The sequence below is a fragment of the Eubalaena glacialis genome, chromosome 8, assembly GCF_028564815.1.
Source record: "Eubalaena glacialis isolate mEubGla1 chromosome 8, mEubGla1.1.hap2.+ XY, whole genome shotgun sequence".
Lineage (NCBI taxonomy): Eukaryota > Metazoa > Chordata > Mammalia > Artiodactyla > Balaenidae > Eubalaena > Eubalaena glacialis.
In genome coordinates, this window is record NC_083723.1 from 67,654,356 (window position 1) to 67,675,958 (window position 21,603).

General features: G+C 40.6%; 1 long non-coding RNA gene across 1 annotated transcript; it reads right to left on the minus strand.

Moving 5' to 3' along the window:
* Positions 1–5,094: 5,094 nt before the first annotated feature.
* LOC133096248 (uncharacterized) lies at positions 5,095–18,908 on the minus strand. Its single transcript, XR_009701759.1, has 4 exons — positions 18,864–18,908; positions 9,678–9,795; positions 5,468–5,521; positions 5,095–5,124 (listed from the first exon to the last, which is right to left on the minus strand). It is a non-coding gene; the product is annotated as an uncharacterized LOC133096248 (long non-coding RNA).
* Positions 18,909–21,603: the final 2,695 nt, after the last annotated feature.

Sequence of the window (21,603 nt, forward strand, 5' to 3'; positions counted from 1 at the left end):
TTTGTTAAGCCTCAGCTTCTCCGTCAATTGAACATATATAATAACATTACCTGGCTTAAAAGATTATTGTGAGGACCAAACAATAACTGAAAATTAGCAGTTATCCCTCTACCCCTTATAATAATTGAGGCCATTTTGCATAAAATTAATTCCTATATGAGTGAAAAACAGCAAATAGCAGAAATAAATGATTTTGTAATTTCAAACCTAAAAGCATTTCACTCAAACTTTTATTATAATAAAAAGGGTAATTAGATGCAAATGGAGGGTTCTAGATGTTCACCATTTGCCTCCCATGAATCCCCTAGAGATATAGTGGTCTCCTTATATTACAGATTAAACAGTATTTGAGAGTTGATTGATTTCTTAGACCACGAGAAAAGCAAGTGTTTTCTATGGGAAGTTACTTTTGGGTCTGAACTAGTTTTAGATAAACTGGCAAGGATCATAGAGCTTGAATGCATGATAATTGGCTTTTGTAAGGTTTCCCGCTGTTTAAAATTTTATGGTCATTATTTCAAACCAGTGAAAACAGAAGTTACATTAAAGAAAGAAGGATATTTCTCTTTCAGCCAGAAGTTTAGTAGTTATGCTGAAATGGATGAGCACTTTTTTCCCCTCTATGTAAGGCATCTAGCCCTAGGGAAATAGGCCATATTGCTTATTGAGATTTCAATTAAAAAAATTAAGTACTATCTTTCTCTGAGGGAAATTTATATATAGAGTTTTATCAGAATATTGAATAATTATACTTAAAGGGATGGACTTTCTGTGATCATTTGTGAGATTATTCTTATATTCATTCTTTCTCAATGACTGAAATACTTGTTTTTATTTATGCTGTCTAGATCTAAAAGATATTCTCTGTTTAGTTGGAGATATGAGAAAACAAATGTTCATCTTGATTTAAAAATGGTTAGTTGTACATAAAGCAGGTCAGATTTTGACAAATAATTTCTTATGACAAATTGGGGCATTTAGGGGCCATATTAATGCCATATTTCTTCAAGACTGATTGGGCTGGGAATGAAGTTAATTCAAACTAGTTGTCAAAAAATTCAACACCTATTTATGATAAAAACCCTCCAGAAAGTAGGCATAGAGGGAACTTAACTCAACATAATAAAGGTCATATATGACAAACCCACAGCCAACATTGTTCTCAATGGGGAAAAACTGAAACCATTTCCACTAAGATCAGGAACAAGACAAGGTTGCCCACTCTCACCACTATTATTCAATATAGTTTTGGAAGTGTTAGCCACAGCAATCAGAGAAGAAAAAGAAATAAAAGGAACCCAAACTGGAAAAGAAGAAGTAAAACTGTCACTGTTTGCAGATGACATGATACTATACATAGAGAATCCTAAAGTTGCTACCAGAAAATTACCAGAGCTAATCAATGCATTTGGCAAAGCAGCAGGATACAAAACTAATGCACAGAAATCCCTTGCATTCCTATACACTAATGATGAAAAATCTGAAAGAGAAATTAAGGAAACACCCCCATTTACCATTGCAACAAAAAGAATAAAATACCTTGGAATAAACCTAAGGAGACAAAAGACCTGCATGCAGAAAACTATAAGACACTGATGAAAGAAATAAAAGATGATACAAACAGATGGAGAGATATACCATGTTCTTGGATTCGAAGAATCAACATTGTGAAAATGACTATAGTACCCAAAGCAATCTACAGATTCAGTGCAATCCCTATCAAACTCTCAATGGCATTTTTCACAGAACTAGAGCAAAAAATTTCACAATTTGTATGGAAATGCAAAAGGCCCCGAATAGCCAAAGCAATCTTGAGAAAGAAAAACGGAGCTGGAGGAATCAGGCTCCCTGACTTCAGACTATACTACAAAGCTACAGTAATCAAGACAGTACGGTACGTGGCACAAAAACAGAAATATAGATCAATGGAACAGGATAGAAAGCCCAGAGATAAACCCAAACACATATGTCACCTTATCTTTGATAAAGGAGGCAAGAATATACAATGGAGAAAAGACAGCCTCTTCAGTAAGTGGTGCTGGGAAAACTGGACAACTACATGTAAAAGAATGAAATTAGAACACTCCATAACACCATACACAAAAATAAACTCAAAATGGATTAAAGACCTAAATGTAAGGTCAGAGACTATAAAACTCTTAGAGGAAAACATAGGCAGAACACTCTATGACATAAATCACAGCAAGATCCTTTTTGACCCAGCTCCTAGAGAAATGGAAATAAAAACACAAATAAAAAAATGGGACCTAATGAAACTTAAAAGCTTTTGCACAGCAAAGGAAACCATAAACAAGACGAAAAGACAACCCTCAGAATGCGTGAAAATATTTGCAAACGAAGCAACCGACAAAGGATTAATCTCCAAAATATACAAGCAGCTCATGCAGCTTGATATTAAAAAAACAAACAGGACTTCCCTGGTGGCACAGTGGTTAAGAATCTGCCTGCCAATGCAGGGGACACGGGTTCGAGCCCTGGTCTGGGAAGATCCCACATGCTGCAGAGCAACTAAGCCCGTGCACCACAACTACTGAGCCCATGTGCCACAACTACTGAAGCCCATGTGCCTAGAGCCCGTGCTCCACAACAAGAGAGGCCACCACAATGAGAAGTCCGTGCACCACAACGAAGAGTAGCCCCCGCTCACTGCAACTAGAGAAAGCCCACACACAGCAACAAAGACCCAACGCAGCCAAAAATAAAAAACAAAAAAAACCCCAAAAAAACCCAATCCAAAAATGGGCAGAAGACCTAAATAGACATTTCTCCAAACAAGATATACAGATTGCCAACAAACACATGAAAGGATGCTCAACATCACTAATCATTAGAGAAATGCAAGTCAAAACTACAATGAGGTATCACCTCACACTGGTCAGAATGGCCATCATCAAAAAATCTACAAACAATAAATGCTGGAGAGGGTGTGGAGAAAAGGGAATCCTCATAGACTGTTGGTGGGAATGTAAACTGATACAGCCACTATGGAGAACAGTATGGAGCTTCCTTAAAAAACTAAAAATAGAACTACCATATGACCCAGCAATCCCACTACTGGGCATATACCCTGAGAAAACCATAATTCAAAAAGAGAGGAGCTTCCCTGGTGGCACAGTGGTTGAGAATCTGCCTGCCAATGCAGGGGACACGGGTTCGAGCCCTGGTCTGGGAAGATCCCACATGCCGCGGAGCAACTAGGCCCGTGAGCCACAACTACTGAGCCTGCGCGTCTGGAGCCTGTGCTCCGCAACAAGAGAGGCCACGACAGTGAGAGGCCCGCGCACCGTGATGAAGAGTGGTCCCCGCTCTCCGCAACCAGAGAAAGCCCTCGCACAGAAACGAAGACCCAACACACCCCAAAATAAATAAATTAAAAAAAAAAAAAAAAAAGAGACATGTACCACAATGTTCATTGCAGCACTATTTACAATAGCCAGGACATGGAAGCAACCTAAGTGTTCATCGACAGATGAATGGATAAAGAAGATGTGGCACATATATACAATGGAATATTACTCGGCCATAAAAAGAAACAAAATTGAGTTATTTGTAGTGAGGTGGATGGACCTAGAGCCTCTCATACAGAGTGAAGTAAGTCAGAAAGAGAAAAACAAATACCGTATGCTAACACATATATATGGAATCTAAAAAAAAAAAAAAAAAAATTGTTCTGAAGAACCTAGGGGCAGGACAGGAACAAAGACGCAGACTCAGAGAATGGACTTGAGGACACAGGGAGGGGCAAGGGTAAGCTGGGACGAAGTAAGAGAGTGTCATGGACATATATACACTACCAAATGTAAAATAGATAGCTAGTGGGAAGCAGCCGCATAGCACAGGGAGATCAGCTGGGTGCTTTGTGTCCACCTAGAGGGGTGGGAGAGGGAGGATGGGAGGGAGACGCAAGAGGGAGGAGATATGGGGATACATGTATATGTATAGCTGATTCACTTTATCATACAGCAGATACTAACACACCATTGTAAAGCAATTATAGTCCAATAAAGATGTTAAAAAAATTTTTTTTAAAAATAAAAGGGATAATATATGAAAAAAACCCAAAAAAACACAAACTAGTTGTCAAAATATCTAAAAATAACAGATCGGCTATTTATTGTTTATTTAACAATATTGTTTATTGTAAACATAATTATTAATGTTTACTGGGGCAATTTTACATACTGTAAAATCCTTCCATTGCGAGTGTACAATTATGTTTTAAAAGTAGGGTTATAGATTTGTGCAACTATCATCGCAATCCAATTTTATGATGGATTGACCAATTATTGATCCTGAGCTTTTGATTGTTTAGACAGAGCCTCAATGATGTGCATCCAAACTAGAAGGGTCCCCAAACAAGTTCACCATTCCCAGGTTGTATTACTAACCTTTATCATACAATGATGAAGTCATATGTACACAGGTCTGTGTCCCTGACTAGCTTCTGAGCTTTCTTGGGGTGAGAATATGGCATAAGGAAATACTTTAACACATTACCTTAGAATATCAAACTCTGGAAATGTTTCTCTGTCGATGGTATCCAGTACCAATGGCAGCCTCAATGTTTGAGGCACAAAGGTCCAGCATCAGGCCTGCTCTCCTGGTTCCTCAGGTTCTCTAACTTTTGGTTACCTTTCTTCAGTGTGACTATGCCCAGTACTGGAAATGTTTTTGGTGAGTGTAAAATAGGTAAAGCCTTCCCACCACTTTGGGATGCTGACTTAGCATTTTTGAACTGTGGTTAAAAGGACGTCTTTACCAGCAAACAAAAATGGCACTGACCTGAGAAGGTGGACATGGGCCAATTCTGAATTGCAGGGCAGTGGGCAATCTGTTGGTACACCTGGTTCTCTGAAGCTGCTTCTCTCAAGGACTTATCCTGTAGCTCCACTGTCATCTCAGTCAGTATCTTCATAGAGCAAGGGATATTTTGTAAATATCATACAAAATTTGCAGTTGAACTTTGCTGCTCTCCGACGATAATCATTTTGCTCCCAAGCAAACAGATGTTGAACATGGCACTGCAGCCATTGAAACTAGCCTCCTTCACTCTGATGACAATAGCATTCAACCAGGACAGCTTGTCTGATCCTCCTCTGCAGGCTGCCAAAACATTTGGTTGAAAAGTAAAAATGGAGTCAATCAATTCACTGCCTTGATATATGATGGATCCCCCCTCATCCCCACCCCACAAGGCCAAACTCATTTGAATGGCTTTTCTTAAAAAACTGGCAGCCATTTTGGCAGTTTGTACAGAATAGAGAGCGCCTCAATGAAAAATACTATGCAGCACTTACCGGCCTCATGAAACTTGATGATTTAAACCTTATGCTTCAGTAGTAGTAAGCACAGCTGCAGGTAGGCCAGGTAGTCTCATAACACAATGCCTGACAAATCTCTCTAAACAACGTAAGAATTTATTATATTTGTCAGCAAAGATTCTCACCTCTCCGGGTCTCTTTTAAGAGGGGTGTGTTCGAAAGGGAGATGTGTTTGTAGCCTGCCGAAAAGAGGGACAAACACTCCATTAAACTTTAAATCCTTTGGTCCCCTTCAGAACACTAAATCCTGACTCCTACAGACAAAAGACAGAACCTATACTCAGAGTTTACAAAGTAAATGAAGCTCTGAGCTGAAGTAAGCAAGGACATTACCCCATTAACCTTGGACAGACAACTGGGCTTATATCATGGTCTGGAATCTTGCCCTTAAAATCCACAACTGCTGTGTCTTACATGATCTCTTGACTGCTAACAATTACTCCCATGTGGTAAAATGACTTTTTTCTCTTGCTCATAATAATATGTCAATTTCCCTGGGGCACAGGTGTCATCCAAAGAAGGCCTTATCTTCTACAGGAATTTTTTTTTTAGAAGTTGGCCAGGCCAGATGGCTACCACTTACTTCAGTGCCTCTATATTCTCACCAATATTTTCTGGCCCAAGTATGAATATGTAAAAGAAAAACAGGAGGGGACATTGGGCTTTTAACACTTTGGTAGAGTGATGGATCAAAGGCCATAAATCATGTAAATAAGACTTTTCACTTCTGAGAATGACATGAATTTTGGCCAGTTCAAGATGGCAGCCTCTTCACTTGAGCATCTAAAATTTCTAGATCATAAGAAAGGGCCATAGTGTTATGCTGGCTGGCCAGGTTGAAACAGAACAATGGACAGTTGAGGTGAACTCATCAACCTTAGAGCCTCAGATTAAATTTGCAGCACAGATGGCAAAATATACAACATTTCCCCTTAGCTCCTATCCCATAATACTCTATGATCCAATGATGGAGCTTGAGATGCATTTAGGCACTGTGCACAGCTGTATTAGATATATTGCTGTGCCTTATGGTCACATATTTATATGACTGTCTTCTCTATTAGACTGTGTCTCTGTGAGGACAAAGACTGTACCTTAGGCATCTTTGAATCCCCAGCTTCAAGTTCAGGGGCACAGTAAGTATTTGTGAATGAATGAATCATGGCAGTGTAAAGAAACTATAGGCATGAAGGGATACATCTTGAATGACTTGGTGCTAAACTTAGCTAAAGTTCTAGGATTGGGGATTTTCCTAAGTTTAGATCATCATGTGACGAATAATTCATCTTCCAATTTTGGCTAACTTCAGCCTAACTTTAAGCTACCATGTGTTTGTCTTCCTTTATGAAACTTGGATCAAACATAATGTAAGATCACCTTTAACAGATATTACTATAAAATCAAATTAATTAGAAATATGCTCAAAATATACTTCTAGTCTTTAAAATCAGCACAAAAGGCTAGAGACACCATTAGTGACTGCCATCTCTGACTAACAACCACAGAAACACTGTTAGGTTGCCACTACCTTTGACAGAAAGATTACACAGATTTACATATGTCTAACACCAAACCCAGAGGTTTACATTTCTATGAAAGAGATTGTTATTGCATAGTGACTGACTCTTCTTAGTTATTAAGGCAACTCAAGGAGGAGTAAAGCTAATTTTACCTGTTTAATATACAAGATAATGCTGCTCACACTCACTTGTGTACATAATGGGGTGGCTTGGGATTCTTGGGTTTTAGATAACTTTAAGTTTTACATAACTTGATTTCTACTCGATTTGTGTTTAATAGGTACCTTAAAACCTGATTGTGTATATACTATACTTAATTTACTATACTTTTTACCCCAGGGAGCTCAGAGTGGTAGGTCAGGTATCATTTTATTCATTCCCACTACATTTCAATAAAGTGGCAATATTCTAATGCTAATTATGGCTTTGAGGAATTGAAGGCAAAGATCAGAATAGAAAAAGAAAACAGAACACAGAACAGAAAAAGTGTTTAAATTCCTGTGCTCTCTCTATCTAGCAATATTCACATGCCAAATATTTATAATTTGTGCTAGTTAGGATAACGCTAGCTGCTATAACAAGCAGGTACTAAAATGTGTAAGGGTTCACACACAATAGAAGTTTGTTTCTCACCCATAAAATGTCCTGAGTTGTTTAAGGCAAATGGGGAGTGGGGAGGAGGGGGTGTTCCTCATCATTCAGGGACCCAGGTATTGATATCTGGAGTCTCTGCAATCTTTAGCATTTAGTTTCCAAGGTCATCATGGTGGTTTTTTCTGTCTGGTGGCTGGAGGAGAATAGGGCAAGTGTGGGAGGTTTTACGAGTGGGCCTAGAAGTAGCACACATCACTTCTACTCATACCCAGCCCCCCGACCCCCCGTTAGCTAGAACTCAGGTACATCGCATTGCCAAGATGCAATTATCTTCCTGGCTAAGAAATTATCTTCCTGGCTGCACAACCTATGTTGCCACAACTCCAGACCATGAAGGGGAAACAGATTTTGGGGATTAGTTAACTGTCATTGCCACATAACTTAAGTCAAAGCTAGGCTTTTCTGACCTTATCCTTTGAAGCCTTTCACCAGTCTGTCCTCTCCCACTGGGGTCACTGGGGTGATGATTTGATGTCAGGGCAACCTGAGCTCTTTTGGACAACAGCAGCCACGCTGAGGGTCACGGTTTACATGTGTTTGCTACTTGACCAATTTCTGTTAGTTAAGCCTGGGGCTTCCCAGGCCTTTAGCTGGTGCTAGTCTAATGTCTGGGTCTATGTAACTGGGGTTCAAGCTCATTCTAGTGACTTTCTGTGGTATTTCCTAAGGCATCTGCATTAACTACAGACCAGCTTGCACCCCTGTCTATTGTGTTGGTGGACCCAATAGTGTTTGTTGTGTATCATTTAAAACTCCTTTATAAATAGCTGTCTCTTGTGTAAAGTGTAATCATCTCCTACTTTTTGCTGTTTATTGTTGAAAAGTCTCTTGGGAGCTAGAAAATAACAGTTCTTCATTTTGAAAAATGTTTTTTTTCCTACTTCTAGCTCTGTTCCCCTCCCCCCCCCACTTCTCATATTATATCTTCTGATGGCTTGAAAGTACCTTGAATGTACCCACAGGATCTGTTTCGATTATACCCATGAGCCAAACAGGAGTTTTTCCAGGATGCTGAATGACTACATAAATAAATTGCGGAAGAAAACCCCACCTGATTCAGATGTCAATAACTACGGCTAGCATTTATTGAACATGTAGTATTAATACTTGCCAGGCAGAATGCTGAGCTCTCTATAAACATCATTCTATTTAATTCTTATATTCATTTTTGAAGTTGATATATTAATTGTACTTTATACATGATGAAACTGAGGTAGAGAGGGGTTAAGTAACTTGTCTGGGATACACTAGTGGTAAGTAGTAATACTATAAACAGAGCCAATATTTGCATAACTCCAAGTCTGGGTATATCACCATTCTGGTGTCCTGCCAATAGATTACATTCTCAAAGTTCCTATTTTCCATGGGTTCTCCATGTATGAAAACTATATAACTAATTCGCATTCTTGGAAAATAAATGGTACACTAAATAAAAATAGATATTTCAAGACATTTTTCGTTATCGTCTTGTTCCTCCCATTAAATTATAGGCACTAAAGAAGAACAGACTTAGAATCCAGAGCACATTTCTCACCAGATGAGTCAAGATTTGCAGCTATAACTGTAGTACTTGACAGCATTGCTTAATAAAAAGATTTAAATCCACCTACTACTTTATACTCAATAACAGATTATACCATCCCTAAAGGCAAAACAGTGTGAGAAAAATGATAATGTAACTGTTCCCTAGTGGGTATTGATTAAATGTGAGCATTATGAGCTCATTACATTGGTTAATTTAGGTTGGGATTATTAACGCAAGTTAAGTTCAATTTAGCACAACTGACAAAAATCCGGGAATATCAATGGAAGGAATAAATGACACACGTGAGCCATAATATTTAAAGTTTTAAGGCTTGATTTATCTTAAAGATATTTATTTTCATTTACTTATTCTAATACCATCTGGAGTCAGAGAGGTCTGACACCGTGTGTGACTTTGGGCAAGTTACATAACCCTTCTATGTCTCAGTTTCCTCGTGTTTAGAATGAAGATAATAATAGTGCCTAACTCACAGGGTTTATTATGAAGATTAAAAGAGATAATGCATATGAAATACTTGGTAATCACTAAGCAAGAGTGAGTGCTTGTCTTAGTTTGCTTGGGCTGCCATACAGAATACCACTGACTAGGTGACATAACATAAATTTATTTTCTCACAGTTCTGGAAGGTTAGAAGTCCAAAATCAATGTGCTGTCAGGGTTGGTTTCTGGTGAAGCCTCTCTTCTTGCCTTGCAGGTGCCTGCCTTCTGACTGAGTTCTCGTGTGGCCTTTCCTCTGTGCATGGGGAGAGAAGAGAGTTCTCAGATATTTCTTAAAAGGACGCTAGTTCTTATAAGTACACCAGATTTATTGGATTAAGGTCCCACTCTATGGCCTTATTTAACCTTAATAGCCTCCTTATAGGCCCTATCTCCAAATACAGTCACACTGGCAGTTAGGGATTCAACATATGGATTTCAAGGGGATACAATTCAGTTCACAGCAGCGCTCAAAAACAGCACAATTATTTTTTTCATTACTTCATTTTTATTTTATATCCACTCAGTATAAAGTTTTATTTCATAGGGATATGAGACTGCGTTAATGTTTTCAAAGTTAAGCTCAACTTAGATTCCTTGAGGGACTCTCCAGAGCAAAAGTAGTTTAGGAATTGATCAGAGTTACTGACAGAGTGAGATATTAATTTGATCTCCGAGACATGCGGTGGTGGTGGTATGTTTGCATGTGTATGTGTGTGATGCTATCTAGAGAGCACACCACAAATAAAGTCTTGAAAATATTTGTTCACTAGAATTGAGATTTTAGGATATCTTGCATGATTAAGGCTCTGATGAAAAACGAATGCTTCTTTCCTTTCCTTTTGCCATTTTTTTCTCTAGTTAAAATTGAGCCAGGTCTCTGAATTCCCATTTTGGCTGAATTGGAAATCTGGAGTTGATGCTCAACTAAATGATTTTTTTTTTTTTGCATTTTGTACACTGCCTTCTTCTTTCTGCCTTATCCCGTCCAAAGCATCTGACAGGTGGTGGGACTCCCTATCTTGAAGAATCAAACATATATTCTAAAGTTTAATGCTTGAATTATTCATTTGGATTCTGGATTTGGGGGTCATTTTGCTTTGTCAACCAAAGATTGACAACACGGAGCAAATGTCAGCAAGACAACAGGCATTGGCTTCTTAGTCAAAGCAATTTTGAAAGCAAGTCCTAATCTTAAAAAGACCTCTTTCCAAGGCTTAGAAGTGACAGGCTGCCTGGGGGTGGGGGAGTCTGCTCTGCTGGGCAGAGCTACCTGTATTACTGTGCAGAATAATTTTGAAAGAGCTTTTTTCCCTCTTCTTTTGGCAGGACATTTGTCATCATAATAAAGATCTGGTATTTACCAGACCCTTTTAAACAAATAATCTGAAAGCAACAGGAGGAAATCTGCAATAATTTACAATCAGCTCTTAGAGCTGTTTAGCTTTTTCACTGTATGCCTGAAATGAGCAATGTTTATAAGAAGTTCAAGACTTCCACAAGCAAACCCGTTCTCCTGAAGGTGATAGCTGGCTCCTGACACTCTGAACCCAAGGCCTGGGGTTTCACATCATGTTCTTAGAGCAGTATCTGAGCATTAGGTCTGCAGCTCTCTAGAGGGCTTTATGGGGGAAGGACCACTCTGGGGGAAAGGACTGTTCTCCCCAGAGCTAACATTTCTGTTACATAGGCTTCAAGACAAGTGAATCTAGATCTATGCCAGTGGTGGGGGGGGGGGTTTGGGAAAAAAGAAGAGTAGAAAATCTGATCCTTAATTCCAATAGCATATAAATGAGGTAAGATGACATGACCGATGTACCATCAAGACCCTATAATGAAGTACTGCACGATGTGGATGCATTTCAAGATCTTTACTTCCCAGCAAAGGGAAAGACCACTGTGGACTGAAATGGAAAAGGTGAGACTTCAGCTAAGTCTTTTCATTCCTTCAGTAAATATTTATTGAATATTTTCTACATGCCAGTCACTGAGTTGAGTGGAGGATGGCGATAAAGAAGAAATGGGCCCTCGTATAAAAGTGCTTATGTTCAAAGGGGGAGAGAGGCATTAAACATCTAAAAAAGAATTTCAGGTTAGAAAAAGGGCAATGAGGGAAATAAACAAGGTATTTACAGAATAAAAAAGTAATTTTTAGACAGTGTGGTCAGGGAGGTTCTCTCTTAGAAGGTGACATTTTAGCTCCTATTGGATGATAGGAAAGATCCAGCCATAAGAACATTCAGGGGGAGAGCACCGCTGAATTGGAAACCACCAATGTGAAGGGAAAAGGTGATGAAGCTGGGGTTGACTGAGCCTGACAGAGTTGTGGGAGAGGACCCAGAATTACTGATGCTGGGTGTGGGGAGAGGGAGTAATTTTAAGGAAGAAAATTGACTAACTTAGAATTGTACTTCATCCTTCCACCTTGGCCCTTTGCTGATATACCTTCCCTGCAGAGGTATGCTAAGTAACATGCTCAGAGCTCCTTGAAGCACAACAAATACAGTGAAACCAAAAGCTGATTGTGTCCATCAACCAGTCATTCACAGAGCACCTTCAGACCTGGGAGTTCAGGTCTCTACCTCCTTTGTTCCTTTTAAAGAGCTTACATCTTTTCCATCTCTATGAGAAGAGGAGACAATTTACTGTTATGATATTTGCTTATCAGTAAAATGTGAACTGTGCCTTCCTAAAGACAGTTAATGGTGTGTGTGTGTGTGTGTGTGTGTGTGTGTGTATATATATGTAATGGCCTTGCATCGCTGAAGTCTGACTTGGGGTAGGCCCCAGTTTCCTTCCCTTGCCTCCTGCCATTCACTCATGTGTCAGTTGAGATCTGCCAGAGCCCCTCTCTAATGGTTCCCAGGGCTGTGCTTAGTTAGGGCCATGGAGCCAGGGCAGCCTTTTTCCATGGAGGCTCATTGCTAGTACTCCCTTCTCTTATAGCTCTGTGAAAGTATGACTTTAGTGTTTCTGGTTCCCATTCTTTGGAAACCATTGTGAAGGGCTTTCATCATAGTACTCAGTACTGGGCCACACAACTTGGCATTGCATTCTGTCCCTGAATCAAGTGTATGTGTGGTGGTGCATTTTTTCAAATAGGTCATTAACCAAAAGACTCTGTAGCTCCCATCATAGTGCTATCTTGGGCAGAATATCACCTTGGTCTGTGTTTATTTGTAAACAGCCTCAGGCCCTGAAGTAAAAGAAAGATTTGTACCCATTAGATGTGCAGGATAAGACCCACATATCTCCCTAATTTATCCTGGAAAGAGATCTTGGTACAATTTTCTGTACAGACGACAATCTCTGCTCTTGAACAAATTGCTTCTTAGACTGCCTTCCTACAAATCAATGTGTATCTCTGAAAATAATCCATTGCTGTTTTCCTAATGAAAGGGGAGCAAAAAAAAAAAAAAAAAAGAAAGAAAGAAAGAAAAAAAAGATGCCAAATCTTTATAAAAGGTAACTCCTTTACGATAAAATCTTTAGAAAAGCCCTAAAGGTGGGAAGAGGTGAATCAGCTGGTCTCTAATTCATACAAGGTGGGGCAGGGGGAGACAGGCTAATGTTATTAGGATACTAGACAGAAATATAAACGATCTCATTAATACTCAAAGGGACAAATATAAACATCAAATTCCAGTTGTGGATAACCTAAAATTATAACTAAATTGTACATAGCCAATATTTTCAGGAAGGGGATCTTTCCTGTCTCTGTGATTAGAAACAAAAGAAAAAATTTTTGATGAAAATAAAATTGATCATATTATGACTACATTGTTAAGGATGCAGTAGATCTACAAATATTTACTTCTCCCAGTGCCTTTTTAAATTCTGAATTTGAGACTCACAATATTAACTTTGACTCTACACACGTCCTTCCTATGAGGAGCTTCACACATTTGGGGGGTATTAGCCCATCGTGGGAGTGAAAAATAGAGAGGGAATTCTGTGTAAATTTTCAGGTGAGATGCAGTGGGGTGTTTATAACTCACCTCAGCAATCATCTGGGTTAGGAACAGAATTACACTTAGGAACGTCCAGTCCAGGGCATTAGTCACTGGTCAAAGAAGAGGTGAGCAGTAAATCAGTGCAGCAAGTTCCATGAGGAAGACGGACAAGAAAGGTGACCAGCCTGTGACCATGCTGCCCCACTCAGATCTGTATTGTCAATTATGGCTTCCTGCTGGGCACGTGAGGCTGAGGCAGCGGCGTCTAATTGCACCCAGTATTAATGGAGTGTACATGCTCTGCTCATTACTGGGAGATTACCGGATTACCCGGGATTAAAAAAAGGGAAGGTTGTCGGATCAGCTGACACCAGGTCCAATTTAGGCTTTAAAACTGTAACAACTTCTCGGATTTTAAACAAGCCTATCAGCAACTTCTCTTTTTCAAGGCTAAAGCCACCTTTCAAGGGCTTCTCAGAATTGGAAGGCAATGAATTTACAAGTGTTCCTGAGTCCATAATGGGTAGGTATCCAAGTTTCAGTTTCCTCATCTAAAAATCAGGATAATAAAATCTATTACTTCTTAAGGCTGCTGAAAGATTAAATCAGACAAACTAAGTAAAACTCATAGTACTGCCAAGAATATAGTGAACCCTCAATAAAAATAATTATCATACACCAACAATCTTTGGTGCTTTTTACACATTATTTCCTTTTTCTGGAAATATAAGTGTTTTCTAAGAAATAGAACTTGGTCTCATTTAACTTGTTTCAGACCATGCTATAAACAGATAAATGTATTCATCTATCCATCCACCCATGCATGCAGCAAATATTTATTGAGTCTCACTTACTTTTATTTGTGCCAGGCAAAGAAGAGAGACAAGGTCCCTGCTCCCATAGAATGTAAACTCTTGTGGAAGAGATAAGACTAAACAACAACCAAAGATATATACTGTGTAAAATATTAGGTAATAATAAATAGTAGGAGGAAAAAAGGTGAGAGGATGGAGAATGATCAGCAGAGATGGAAGCTGTCTTTGACGCAGTGGTCAGTGAAAGCCTCTGTGGAGGTGACATCTAAGTTAAGGCAGGAATAAATGGAGAGAAATGAGGTATTTGACGATCTGGGAAACAGTATTCAAGTCCAAGGGTACAGGAAGAGCAAAGGGGTAGGAAGGAGATTGGCGTTTTCAAGGCAAAACAAGAGAGCCTCAAGGTCTTACTTCACTTCTTCTGCTATAGCAGCCTCCTGGCTGGTGTCCCTGCTTTGGCTCCTACTGCAGTCAATTCCCCAAGCAGCAACCAGAGAGCTTTTTAAAAGAAACTTAAATCGAATCACGTTATTTCCCAGATCACAACTCCACAGTTTCCAGTTTTCTGAGTGGTTTCCCATGTCACTCAGAAAAAAATCCAAACTCCTCATGTGGCTTTCAAGGGCCATCCAAAACCAGCTGGTCCTGCCAATCTTCTCTAGCACCATGCTCATCTAGTTTCCTCCTCTCCAGGAGGGAGGGAATGAGGTCAGCATGGTAAGATACCACTTAGGAGCTGTTGTAGTCAAGGTGAGGATTGAAGGACTGAGTGGCAGTGTTGCGGGGGGTGGGGGCAAAGCATTTAGATTGGATATATTTGAGAGAAATGCTGATGGGACTTGCTGAAGGATTGACTGTGGGCTCTGGCTTTATAGCTCCTTGGTTTCTTCAAGTTGTCAAGTGTTTTTAACGGCTGCTCCTAGTTTGGGCTTCCTGTTTCTCTGGAGGGATTATTCTTCTGTAGCAAACTAAAAGGCTACACATGGAAAACTTGATTTTTTAAATGATCAAACTTTCCCCCCATGAAATTTCATCTCTGCATGACCCCAGAATTGAAGCCAATTCTTCAGAATTGTAGTGAAACCTCAGCAGTGTGGGTGGATGTTCTATGGGTGGATTATTCAGGGCCTTGAAGAAGGGGTGGAAAGGGAAAAGAGATGAAAATCTAATCATACCTATCAGCATTATTTATATGCTGATACAATTTTCATGGAAACATATATTGACAGTGTTGGCTAAAAATGAGTTTTGAATTATCTGTAAGTCTCTATTATTTTTACTATGGAACTTATTTTACAAGGTTGAAAATATTAAATGTATGAGAATGTATTTTGTAAAAAACAATATCCTAGGCCTGTCAATGGCCTCCAAGACCCTGTGTAATCTGGTTGCCATTGCCTCTTTCACTTTGTTCCATTCATATTCTTCTCTCACCTGGTTCCAGTCTTGCTCAACTGTCACTCCCTCAGTGAGCTGTACCCTGACCATTCTATTTAAATTGCGCCCAGCTCCCCAGCCCCATCCTATTCTCTCGCTCCTGATCCCCCTTACCCAGTTCTATGAATTCTACAGTGTGCATTCTTACCTACTATATAATTTACTTTTGCATTTTGTTTGTTTATTGTTTGTCTCACTAGGATGAAGCTCCTAGAGGGCAAAGTTTTTTAACCTATTTTGCTCACTGAATAGATCAAGCACCTAGAACAGTGCCTGGCACATACGAGCTTCTCAGTGAATGTTTGTTGAATGGATGAATGAATGAATGAATGTTTAGTTTTGTATTAACACGTTGGGGTAAGGAGCAGAATGAAAGAAATTGTAGGATGAGGACCTAAGCTATACATGCCTACCACAAATTCAGACATAACCTCCCATGAGTAGTATTCCTAACATCCAAAAAAAAAAAAAAAAAAAGCCTAGTGAGGAGTGAGGAGGAGAAATGACTGGACAGAGCTACCCAGCTGATCCTCAGCTTCCTGGCCTTAAAGCCCTAGGGGCTAAGTATCACCCTCAAGCCCTGCTCCAGTAGGAAGCAGTTACTAAATGAGGAAATAACTCATCTTGAGGAGGAATTTCTAAAATAAGGGCATCAAAAGAAGTTGGCACCCTCATTGCATCTGATCCTTCCCCCTTTGGACCAGGGCCAGAGTTCTCAGGAGATGGGGCTGGAAAAATAGCGGGGCTAATAAAAAGGTAAGTCACAAGGCAGCACTGTTTTATGGCCTAGTAGCAGGGTGTGATGGCTGTGGGGGGAGCATATTTCCCTACACACCCACTTCAGTTTGGAAACTATTGGCATGTCATGGGAAAATGGCCTCATAGGACAGGAGTAGAGAAGTTGCTCCAAGAATTTCATGCATGGTCTACTGGTAGCTGGGTCTTGATTGCAGGAGATTTGTGAAATTGCACAATGATTTCCCCCTGGGACCACAGATCACAGTGTGGGGTCAGGAGGATTGCTAGGAGTGGAGGGATTTAGAAGAAAGCATTCTCCAGCCACCTAACTAGGGTGGGGGAAGGCCCAAGAACGGGTATATAATTTCTGTTGCTGGGGTCTTGCTATACCAAGACTGGTGTGCTTGAGGAATTTCCCATTTGGTCATGCTTATTGCTGGTGTCACTGTCAGAATGGGGCAATAGAGGGATTTTCAAGTCAAGGAGAGTCTTTCTAGCATCTACACCATGTAGTCCTGGTTTGGTATTAATATGCAGCAGTGGAGGAAATGAGCCCCTGCACTGAGAGGTATGACTAGTATTCCTGGTCACTCTGCCAGAAAAATCATCCAAAATCCCCATGGACTTGGGAATTTTGGGAAGGAGGCAAGGACAGGATCCAGGATCCTGTCAGTCCTGGTCAGTGTCATAGGCTCTGGGCTCAGGGTGGCATGGTGAAGACCTTCCTACTGGATTGTGGAAATCACATTTGCAAAATGAAGTTGGCAGCATCAAAGTGAAGAAGTAAGAACTAAGAAGCCCATTTCTCTGCCATAGACATACGAACTGACAGCACAAGAAACTGCTGAGTTTCCTTGGAGGCATCATGGTCCCAGAGTTGTACAACTTCGTGAAGAATGATGTCAGGAAAGAAAGATGTGATATTGCAGAAGGATCTTGTTCAAAGTCACAGGAAGCAAATTCTTTACATTAGAAAGTACTGGCCATTTGATGGATATAAACTTTGTGAGGTTCCATAATTTCCTATTTTTTTTATTGTCCCAGGGCACCCTAAATTGTTTTGGAACAACACAAGGTATAAATAAGCACATGAGTAAAAATACACATTTCCTTTTTGTTTCCTCTCTTGGCAGCAGCAGGCATGCCTGACTTACTGCCAAGTGGCACCAGGGGAAGGAGACACACACTGAGTGGGGTTTCCTTTTAGAGTTTGAAACCATTAGTTTGACCTGTGGGCAGTAGTTCCTAACTTTGGCAGATCTTCTGGATTACTCTGGGGAGAGCTTTGAAAATTATAATCACTGTGATCCACCCCAGACTTGCCTGGAGGGTGGGGCACAGGCGTCTGTATTTTCACAAGCTTCCCAAGTGACTCTTGGGGAATTCCAAGGGTCCAGTGTCTAGAGGTTCCATGGAAGGGAAAGTCAGTTTAAGGGACCTCTCTGAGATGCTAAGAGATGCCTCTGTGGGATGTGGTGTGTGTGTGTGTGTGTGTGTGTGTGTGTGTGTGTGTGTTTAGAGAGATGGGAAGGAGAGGGGTGAAAAGTAGATAGTTATGTCTTGAGATGAATAAAAGGAGGACAAAACTTCACAGTAGTTCCTGCAGAACAGTCACCATTTCAGAAATCCTTTGATTCTGGACCTTATTCGAGAAAAAGGAAAGGAAAGCAGACCCACTGAATGCTTGCTATGCATTTGACCCTGTGCTAAGTGTATGAGTTCATTCATTTATTCATTCACAACCACAAAGTGCATCTCACATGCCAAGCACTGTGCTAGGTGTCGGGATTACAAAGACAAAAAAGACTCCCCAGAGAAATATGTGCTATAATTGAGGGGAGCATGGGGTGCTTTGGGAGACTTTGGGAAGGGCTTTCAACCCATACTGGATGGGGTAGGGGATGAGTCAGGGAAGGTTTTCAAGAAGAAGTGGCACTTAAACAAAATCTTAGATAATTCTAATTCTAATATTAACTACTGTAAATAGTCCAGTATGGTTGGAGCAGAGAGAGTTATGGGAGGGATAAGAAGGGAGAGGGATAGGGGATGATAGAGCCAGAGGTGAGACTGGAGAGGTAGATGTACTGGAGCCAGGTGATGAGTTGCTTGACTTTATCCTGAGTACAGTGGGCGATACTGAAGGAGTCAGTGTGGGCGACAACAGGATCACATTTGTGGTTGAGAAAGAACAATATGGTGGCAGCACAGAGAATGCATTAGGAAGGGGGTGAGACTTGAGATGGGAGCCTAATGGCCTGGGATGAAGCAATGGGAGTGACAGTGGAGAGGAAGGGATTGACAGGACTGGAGAGAGAGGGACGAGTCAAGGATGGTGCCCAAGTTTCTTTTTTAGCAACTGATTGGCTCATGGTGCCACTTACCATTCACTATTTGCTTTAACATAGTTCTTCGGTTTGCCTTCATAATTATCTTATGTCATTTTTAACAGATCAAGATAGAAAAGCTCTGAAAAAACAAACAGAAAAACGGAGGAAAGGTCAAGGTCTCCAGCGTGTAAGCTGGGAGCTGGGATCCAATTTCAGGTCGGCCTCGGTTCTGAGACCATGCTTCCAATGCCCCAGGCACGTGAAAAACTTAATAAGGCTAAAAAAAGAATATGGCGGGCTTCCCTGGTGGCGCAGTGGTTGAGAATCTGCCTGCTAATGCAGGGGACATGGGTTCGAGCCCTGGTCTGGGAAGATCCCACATGCCGCGGAGCAACTAGGCCCGTGAGCCACAACTACTGAGCCTGCGCGTCTGGAGCCTGTGTTCCATAACAAGAGAGGCCGCGATAGTGAGAGGCCCGCGCACCACGATGAAGAGTGGCCCCCGCTTGCCACAACTAGAGAAAGCCCTCCCACAGAAACGAAGACCCAACACAGCCAAAAATAAATAAATTAATTAATTTAAAAAAAAAAGAGTATTTTCTCATAAAAAAAAAAAAAGAATATGGCTTTGAGTAGGCTACATTCACAATAGAGACAACATGGGCTAAGATCTGAAAAGCAGAATCCCAGCACCTGAAATTTATTCTTTACTGCAGTTAGCATGGTGAGATATGACCTCCTTTTTGACAAGGTCGTCAATGTTCTCTCTCCAATGCTATGCAGCCTCTTTATACCTCACTGATGGCAAATAGGACTGAATCAAGATTTTAAAGAGGGAAAAAAATTGCTGTTAAAAATGTCCTTACAAAAAAAAAGTGACATGGCACATCTCAACCTTTGTCTCACAGATTTGCTTACACCACCTCTGAAAGTAATTTGTTTAAAAACAGTTATCTTGCTGGAGGAGTTTAATAAAAATTTAAAAGTTTTTGGGTGGAAAATACATCTTTACCCAGAATCTTGTATGGTGGTAATGTGACACAATGCTTTAAAGAGAGTACATTTTGGGGACTTCCCTGGTGGTGCAGTGGTTAAGAATCCGCCTGCCAATGCAGGGCACATGGGTTCGAGCCCTGGTCCGGGAAGATCCCACATGCCGCGGAGCAACTAAGCCCATGCGCCACAACTACTGAGCCTGTGCTCTAGAGCCCACGAGCCACAACTACTGAAGCCTGCGTGCCTAGAGCCCGGGCTCCGCAACAAGAGAAGCCACCACAATGAGAAGCCTGTGCACCCCAACGAAGAGTAGCACCCGCCAGCGGCAACTAGAGAAAACCCGTGCGCAGCAACGAAGACCCCATGCAGCCAAAAATAAATAAGTAAATAAATAAATAAATAAATTTTTAAAAAAAAGAGAGAGAGTACATTTTGTATTTAGGCTCTCTGGGCCAAAGGGTTATACAGAAGTCCTCTGATATCAGGCCACTAACAGAAATGCAACATTCAAACCCACCTGGGCAATATATGGGTCATCCCTGCAGCCATTAGGTACATATCAGTCTGACTTTGAACTTCTGCTGTTTCTTTGGCTGGAACTGAATTTAGCCTGCATGTCTAATATCTTTGGAATTATCTTTTCCTCTCAGTTTGGATGGAAGCAGCTTCCTCATTAGTGGAATAGGAAACTATTTATAGGAACAGAAAATATATAGGAATATTTGTAATATTTCTAGAATTAGCTTTTTCATGCTTTGAGTTGGCTGCATATTAAAGATAGGTTTGATTTAGAGTTGCCTCCTATATCTTTCCCTCAATGCTTATTTTTATCCAACTTGTCTCCCTAAATATACTTTTCCTCTCTCACTCAAAAACAAATACACCCCAGTCAGGAGTTACATTTGTTGGTTTGAACAGTTTGTTGGTTTCTCACTCCCTTTCTTGGGCTTCTACCTGTTGGGGCTTGTGCTGGGGCTCCCAACACTTTAGTTTCCTCATCTGTTGGATTGCCTTCACTCACCTTGAGAGATCACTGTGAGGCAATATAGCTCATAAATGTCATCCATAAACTGCTCTGCAAAAATATGTCTCAACGTCTGTGATGCCAGATTCAAAAGAGCTCGATTGTGTGTGTCTGGTTAAAAAAAAAAAAAAAAACAAGGTGGCCTTCTGATGCTGAACAGCAAGGTGAGGGGCTGGCAATCTTCATGTTTCTTATGGGCCTGGACTGCATTTTCTTCAGCTGTCCTTGCTAGCAGTGAAGTGCTCTAGCATTCTTTCCCATTAATAGCAGCCAGCAGGCTTACAGGTCAATTATTTTTCTTTTACTTAGAAGGGCCTTCTTTCCCTAGTTTTTAAGAGCAGGGATTTTGAGACAGTAACCCCACCCTTCCACAGCAGGTCACATAAATGTCTAGGCACCACCCTCCCCCGATGGGCAGTCGGCCCATTTATGCAAGAGAACAATAAGGTGATGGTTCCTTGGCTTCTGTTTCTTTGGCAATGGAGGAGAAGGAGGTGGCTGAAGCTAGACACGTTGTACGTGCCCAAGCCTTTTACAAAGTCTCACCCTATTGAGCAACAAGAAGGCGACTGTCTCCATGTTAATACCACCAATGACAATGTTAAAACTGGATTGGCTAGGTTTTTTCATTGAAATCCTGGCTTAAAGGGTGTGTCCATGTGCCTGCAAAACATAAATGGAAAGAACCAAAAGGGAAGAGAAGCAAAGTGAAATGACTCCTTTCTTGGCAAGGAAAAAAAGATTCCATTTTAGAATAAAGGCAATTACCACTAT